This window comes from Cnephaeus nilssonii, assembly GCF_951640355.1.
Source record: "Cnephaeus nilssonii genome assembly, chromosome: X".
Taxonomy (NCBI): Eukaryota; Metazoa; Chordata; class Mammalia; order Chiroptera; family Vespertilionidae; genus Cnephaeus; species Cnephaeus nilssonii.
In genome coordinates this window covers 69,965,304-69,972,492 of record NC_137071.1, presented here as the reverse complement: position 1 = coordinate 69,972,492, position 7,189 = coordinate 69,965,304, and positions in this window count along the sequence as shown.

Below are 7,189 nucleotides of genomic sequence, written 5' to 3'. Positions count from 1 at the left end.
GTAACTTAATTTTTACAATATCCTGTTATACATAATTATTAATAACGAACTACAACGGTCGCTAATGACTGATTACTATAATCGTGTTGCATTCATTTCCCTTAGGTGCCTTACGCGCAGGCATACCATTTCTCTCCTCTAATACTAGCAGCGAATATTTTAGCAGCTGATTGCCACATCATTAGTCTTGGACTGACTTGGTTGGTGTGTGCAACAGGAAATATTTCGCTTTCAGAGAACAAGAAAAATAGGTTTATTTGCGTCACACTTATTAATTTGTGCAGTTATTCAGTGTCTGGTAAGTTAATGTTCAAGAAAAATATTAATTTTTATTAAAATGTTCTATTACTTTATGTTAACGATGACTCATTTATTTCAGCCCTTTGTATTCATCATGTCTCTATGGAAATAAACCTACGTTTCTATGAAAATTGAAGCTTTTGTTCTCTTGCGGCCCACATAAACTTAAACCTTGTTTATTTGGCCTGTGTTAGCCTTTGAGTTTGACATGCTTGTTCCAGAGCCTCTCATTCCCTACATTCATACTCCTGACTGTTACTTACTCCTATTATATGGATGGAGAGGTGACCAAGGTATTGACCTGAGCAAATCTTTGGGTTCCCTCCTTTTCTTTCCCAAATTCCCACCTAGTGATTCACTTCCCAGATACATGGTGGGGGCAGGGGTCTGTCCTCATGCTGGAAATCAGATGGGTCTCTTCTACACCTGGTGGTGGGGTATTCCAAGAATCATAGATAAGTGATTGCTGGGGGAAGAGCCTCCCCAGTCATCCTGCTCTCTCTTCTTTTTCACCTTGTCCAGGTAGAGGCCTCTCTCAGACCTTTCTGCTATCTCTCACCTGGCTTAGGAAGTGGAGACTGCTGGGATCCTCACCCTAACCTCCTTGCCTCCAGGGCACTTAGGAAGAACCTAGCCTTGCTGCAGGATCACTCTCTGCCATTCCATACCCACTCTGGTACTCCCTCAGTTATGAAAGGTCCTGAGGAATATTCTCTGCAGACCATCCTGAGTAACATAAGATTAGGCATTGTAAACATGGAAGTCTGTGGAAACCATTAAATGTTATTCAAAATTATGTGTACTAGTATATGGGAGGGTGGTAGAGGTAATAGATTCTCTCTCTCTCTTTTTTTTTTTAGGGAGAGAGAGCATACTTCTTAGCAGATTCTCAAAAGATGTTGTGATTCCTCACCCTCAAAAAAGGTTAAAAGTCTCTCTAGATACTGTCTCACTCTTTCTCATGTAAATTATTCTCACCTAGACTGGCCTATTTTTCCTTTGTTTCCTGCCTTAGTATCCACTTATTGGCCAACCCAGAACCTAGCCATTGTCCCTTCTTCATTATTCCTTATATTCTACTAGAAGCCCGGTGCACGAAATTCGTGCACGGCGGGGGGTTGTCCCTCAGCCCAGCCTGTACCCTCTCCAATCTGGGACTCCTGGAGGGCAGTCGGACATCCCTCTCACAATCCAGGACTGCTGGCTCCCAACTGCTTGCCTTCCTGCCTTCCTGATTGCCCCTAACCGCTTCTGCCTGCCAGCCTGATCACCCCCTAACCACTCTGCTGCCAGCCTGGTTGATGCTTAACTGCTCCCCTGCCAGCCTGTTTGCCCCCAACTTCCCTCCTCTGCCAGCCTGGTCACCCCTAACTGCCCTCTCCTGCAGGGTTGATCACCTCCAATTGCCCTCCCTTGCAAGCCTGGTCCCTCACAACTGCCCTCCCTTGCAGGCCGGGTGCCTCCCAACTGCCCTCTCCTGCTGGCCATCTTGTGGTGGCCATCTTGTGTCCACATGGGGGCAGGATCTTTGACCACATGGGGGCAGCTATATTGTGTGTTGCAGTGATGATCAATCTGTATATTACTCTTTTATTAGATAGTATAGAGGCCTGGTACAGGGGTGGGGGCCAGCTGGTTTGCCCTGAAAGGTGTCCCGGATCAGGGTGGGGTTTCCCTTGGGGTGTGGGGCAGCCTGAGCGAGGGGTGGTTTGCAGGCCGGCCACGCCCCCTGGCAACCCAAGCAGAGGCCCTGGTATCTGGAATTTATTTTCCTTCTACAATTGAAACTTTGTAGCCTGGGGCGGAGCCAAGCCTGCTGCTCCCTCCGGGGTGGCAGCCATTTATGTGGCAGTTAATTCACCTTCTACAATTGAAACTTTGTAGCCTTAAGCGGGTGAGCCCGGCCAGGGTGTGTGGAAAGCTTTGCTTCTCCTATTGCCGCCGGCAACCCTGGCTTGCTCTCTCAAGCTCCATTCTGGGGCCATTTGTTTGAATTTGTTTACCTTCTATAATTGAAACTTTGTAGCTTGAGTGGAGGCTTAGGCCTGCAACGGCTATGGAAAGCTTGGCTTCCTCTGTTACCTGGGAAACCTTGCTCTCTGTGGCTGTAGCCATCTTGGATTGGGGTTAATTTGCATACTCACCCTGATTGGCTGGCGGGCGTGGCTTGGCTGGTGGGCGTGGCTTATGTAGCGGAGTGATGGTTAATTTGCATATTACCATTTTATTAGAGAGGATTAGTAACCAAATCTGGTTGTGACTATCTTTATATCTTTTTTATTGTTGACAGTATTACAGATGTCCCCTCCCCTCCCCACTCCTGTGCTCCCCTTCACCCAGCCCACACCCCACCCCAGGCCTTCAGGACATTATTGTCTGTGTCCAAGGGCTATGCATGTATGCATATTTGTTCTTTGGTTAATCTCTTCCTGTTTCCCCCATCCCACCTTCCCTCTGAGATCTGTCAGTCTGTTTCAAGCCTCCATGCCTCTGGACTTATTTTGTTCGTCAGTTTATTTTGTTCATTAGATTCTACATATGAGTGAGATCTTATGATATTTGTCTTTCTCTGACTAGCTTATTTTTATTTATTTTTATTTTTTAAACATATTTTATTGATTTTTTTACAGAGAGGAAGGGAGAGGGATAGAGAGCTAGAAACATCGATGAGAGAGAAACATCGACCAGCTGCCTCCTGCACCGGGGATGTGCCCGCAACCAATGTACATGCCCTTGACTGGAATCGAACCTGGGACCTTTCAGTCCACAGACCGACGCTCTATCCACCGAGCCAAACCGGTTTCGGCTGACTAGCTTATTTTGCTTACCATAATAATCTCCAGGTCCATCCATGCTGTCACAAGGCTAAGAGATCCTTCTTTTTTACAGCTGCATAATATTCCATTCTGTAAATGTTCCACAGCTTTTTTTATCCACTCATTTACTAATGGGCACTTGGGCTGTTTCTAGATCTTAGATATTGAAAGCAATGCTGCTATGAACATAGTGGTGCATGTATTCTTTCTGATTGGTGTTTTGGTATTCTTAGGATATATTCTCAAAAGTGGAATCATTGAGTCAAACAGCAGCTCCATTTTTTATTTTTTTGAGGAAACTCCAAACTGTTCTCCACAGTGGCTGCACCAGTCTGCATTCCCACCAGCAGTGTACTGGGGTTCCCTTTCTCTACATTCTCACCCGCATTTGTTGTTTGTTGATTTATTGATGGTAGTTTTTGTGGAGGTGTGAGGTGATACCTCAATGTCATTTTAATTTGCATCTCTGATGATGAGCGACTTTGAGCATTTTTTTCATATGTCTATTGGTCATCTGTATAGCCTCTTTGGAGAAGTATCTATTCTGGTCCTTTTCCCATTTTTTAAAAATATATTTTTATTGATTTCAGAGAGGGAGAGGAAGAGAGAGGTAGAAACATCAATGATGAGAGGGAATCATTGATTGGCTGCGTCCTGCATGTTGGACCGAGCCCGCAACCCAGGCATGTGCCCTTGACCAGAATCAAACTGGGGACCCTTCAGTCCGCAGGCCAACACTCCATCCACTGAGCCAAACTGACTAGGGCATTTTCCCCATTTTTTAATTGGATTGTCTTCCTTTTGTTGAGTTGTGTGAGTAGTTTATGTATTTTGGAAATTAACCCCTTACCAGCTATATCATTAACAAATATGTTCTCCCATCCAGTGGGTTCCCTTTTCATTTTGTTGATGGTTTCTTTTGCAGTGCAGAAACTTTTTAGTTTCATGTAATAGCATTTGTTTAATCGTTCCTTTGTTTCTTTTGCCCTGGGAGATGTATCTGCAAAAATACTGTTACGTGAGATGTCTGAGATTTTACTGCCCATGTTTTCTTCTAGGATTTTTATGGTTTCATGACTTACATTTAGGTCTTTTATCTACCTTTATATCTTTTAAAAATATGTCTTTATTGATTGTAGAGAGAAAGGGAGAGGGAGAGTGATATAGAAACATCGATGTGAAAGGAACATCAGTGGGCTGCCTCCTGCACACCCCCTATTGGGGATTGAGCCTACAACCTGGCCATGTGCCCTGACCAGAAATCGAACTGGGGACCTCTTGGTGCATAAGTAGATCTTGCTCCCAGGCATATCCTCTGTTTAGTTTAAATAAACTCATAAACCTTCTCTACAGTTTGGATGTTTCTTACCTCAACAACTGTTTACAGTAAAGAGCCTGGTTTGTTCCTGCTGTTTATAGTAAAAGATGAAAGAATTAAATTGAGGAAAGAACTATTAAGTAAAAAGGAACCAGCACTTGGTGATTTGGAGAATACTCAGCCTATTTAGGTTGCAGAATATTTTTAAGTGTGTTTTTTGAAAAAGGAGCCAAGAGTCTGACTGAACACCTTTTGCTGAAGACATTAGATGTGTGTCTAATGGACCCCGTCAATCCTCTCAGCAGAACTCAGGAATAGAAATGAGGTTGTCCTGGAAATATCTGTGGAGAAGCCTCTTGTCTGATGGCATGGATCCCCTGGACATACATAGGAGACCCACACGTTTTTTGAGAAAAATCTTATACAATCAAAATTGCTGCCAGCTTTCCTTGAAGGCAACAAAGGAGGGACAAAATGAAAGAAGGCTGTCAGACTTCTGGGATTCTACAGATAGGAAACAGGGTGATAGAGCTACTTAGCTGCTAACATGTGACATACTTCAAGAAATACAAAGAATAGTATAAAAAACTGAATTTGACAACATAATAATGAATATATGAATAAATGCCTTCGAAAAAAAAGGAAAAGAATAACTCTGAGGACAAAGACACAACTACAGAAGCAGAGTCCAGAGAGGGCAAGGCCTAGAGAATAAAGCATGGTGCCACAGAGAATGATTATTGAGTATTAAATCCTAATATAATTTACCCTGCTTGGTTTCAAACTTGCTTGGGACCAGTGACTTTTTAAATCCTTTTTATGTTATTTTTAGAATGAGAATGTACGTCATATGCCTGTTTCACCATTGTATTTTGGAACAGAAATTTTTTTTGTTTTTACAGTTCCACAGATAGAGACAAATTTTATCTGCACATGGATCATAGCCAGAGTTTCACCCATACCTGATTTAGATGGTGAGATTTGGGACTTTCTGAGTTGATATTGAGATGAAATATTTTACTCAGAGTTGAGGTTAGAATTCATTAAGACTTTTAGTGATGGTGGGATGAGGTGAGTGTATTTTTTTTACATGGGATTGATGTGAATTTGGGGGAGGGGGAGGAGGAGCGAGAGTAGACTAGTGAACTTTAAAAGATATGACCATCCAGAACCTCAGAATGTGACCTTATTTGGAATAAAGGTATTTTAAGATAAAATTAAAGTAGGGATCTCAAGATTAAATCACCCTGGATTAGAGGGGACTATAAATCCAATGATGGTTGACTTTATAAGAGACAGAGAGGAAAAGAAACCCAGGTAAGAAGATCATGTGAAGATGGAGAAGAGATGTTATGTTGACACAAGTCAGAAAACAACAGGAGCAACCAGAAGCTAACATTGGCAAGAAATGACTCTCCTCTAGAGTCTTTATAGGACCATGGCCCTGCTGGCACTGTGAATTTTGATTTCTGGCCTCCAAGACAATGAGAGAATAAATTTCTGGTGTGTGTGTGTGTGTGTGTGTGTGTGTGTGTGTGTGTGTGTGTGTGTGGTTTAATCCTCACCAGAGGATGTTTTTTCCATTGCTTTTTAGAGAATGGAGGGAGGGAGGGAGGGAAAGAAAGAGAAAAAGAAGGAGAGGGAGGGAGAGGGAGAGGGAGAGGGAGAAGAAGAGGGAGAGGGAGAGAGAATATGAATCAATAATGTGAGAGAGACACATTGATTTGTTGCCTCCCCCACGGGCCCTGACTGAGGCTGGGAATTGAACCTGTAACCCAGGTATGTGCCCTTGACCAGAAATCAAACCCATGACCCTTTGGTGTGTGGGCCAACGCTCTAACCACTGAGTAACACAGGCCAGTGCAATTTCTGTTCTTTTAAGCCATCCATTTTGTGGTACTGTTATAGAAGACCTAAAAAACTAATACAGCAATATAGTGCACATATTTTTCAAAAATACAACTATTAGGTTTCTTCTTTCTTTTAGTAAAATTTGCCTCCATTTTATTTCAATACTAGAGGCCCAATGCCCAAAATTTGTGCAAGGGGCTCGGCCCTTGCAGCCCCGGCTTTGTCTGGAAGCTCGTCCAGACGGTAGTTCTGCTGTTCGGTCTAATTAGCGTATTAGCTCTTTATTATATAGTATTCACAGTTCTGGCTAAGTAGGTAATTATGGTTGGATAGCTTTTCATAGGGCATTTCTATTGCTTTTAATAACAATTCTGCTTTAATATCAGTTCCCCTTTTCTCTACTGATTTCTTTATATATCAAGGATATTACTCCAATATCAGTCATAAATGATGACAATTTTTTCTTCCTAGGTTTTTACTGCTCTTTAATACTGTTTGTCCCCAAGGGAATTATTTTTAAATTTGAATAGATTTGTATGGCTAAGAAGGTAATACTGTTTTCTGCCTAAAAATATTGGACTAATATACTAGGGGAACCACCTCCCCTAGGTCTACCAGAGTAACAGAGCACACTAACTCAGAAGCCATATAACCTTGGGGACATACACAGCCTGCGTTGTAGAGGGATCCAGGATTTGAGTCTCTACCACATTGTTCTCCAGGTACTCATTGACCATCTCTGACTTTCCCTTTCCTCCTCTATAGACCAATGAATGGATTTTGACTTGAATGGATTTTGCAGGGACATAACATGCAACATCACTCTTTATTAGGAAAAGAATCAGGGTTCCTGGAAAGGACAGATACACAAAACAACGAGCCCTTTGGGTGGATGAGTGTCACT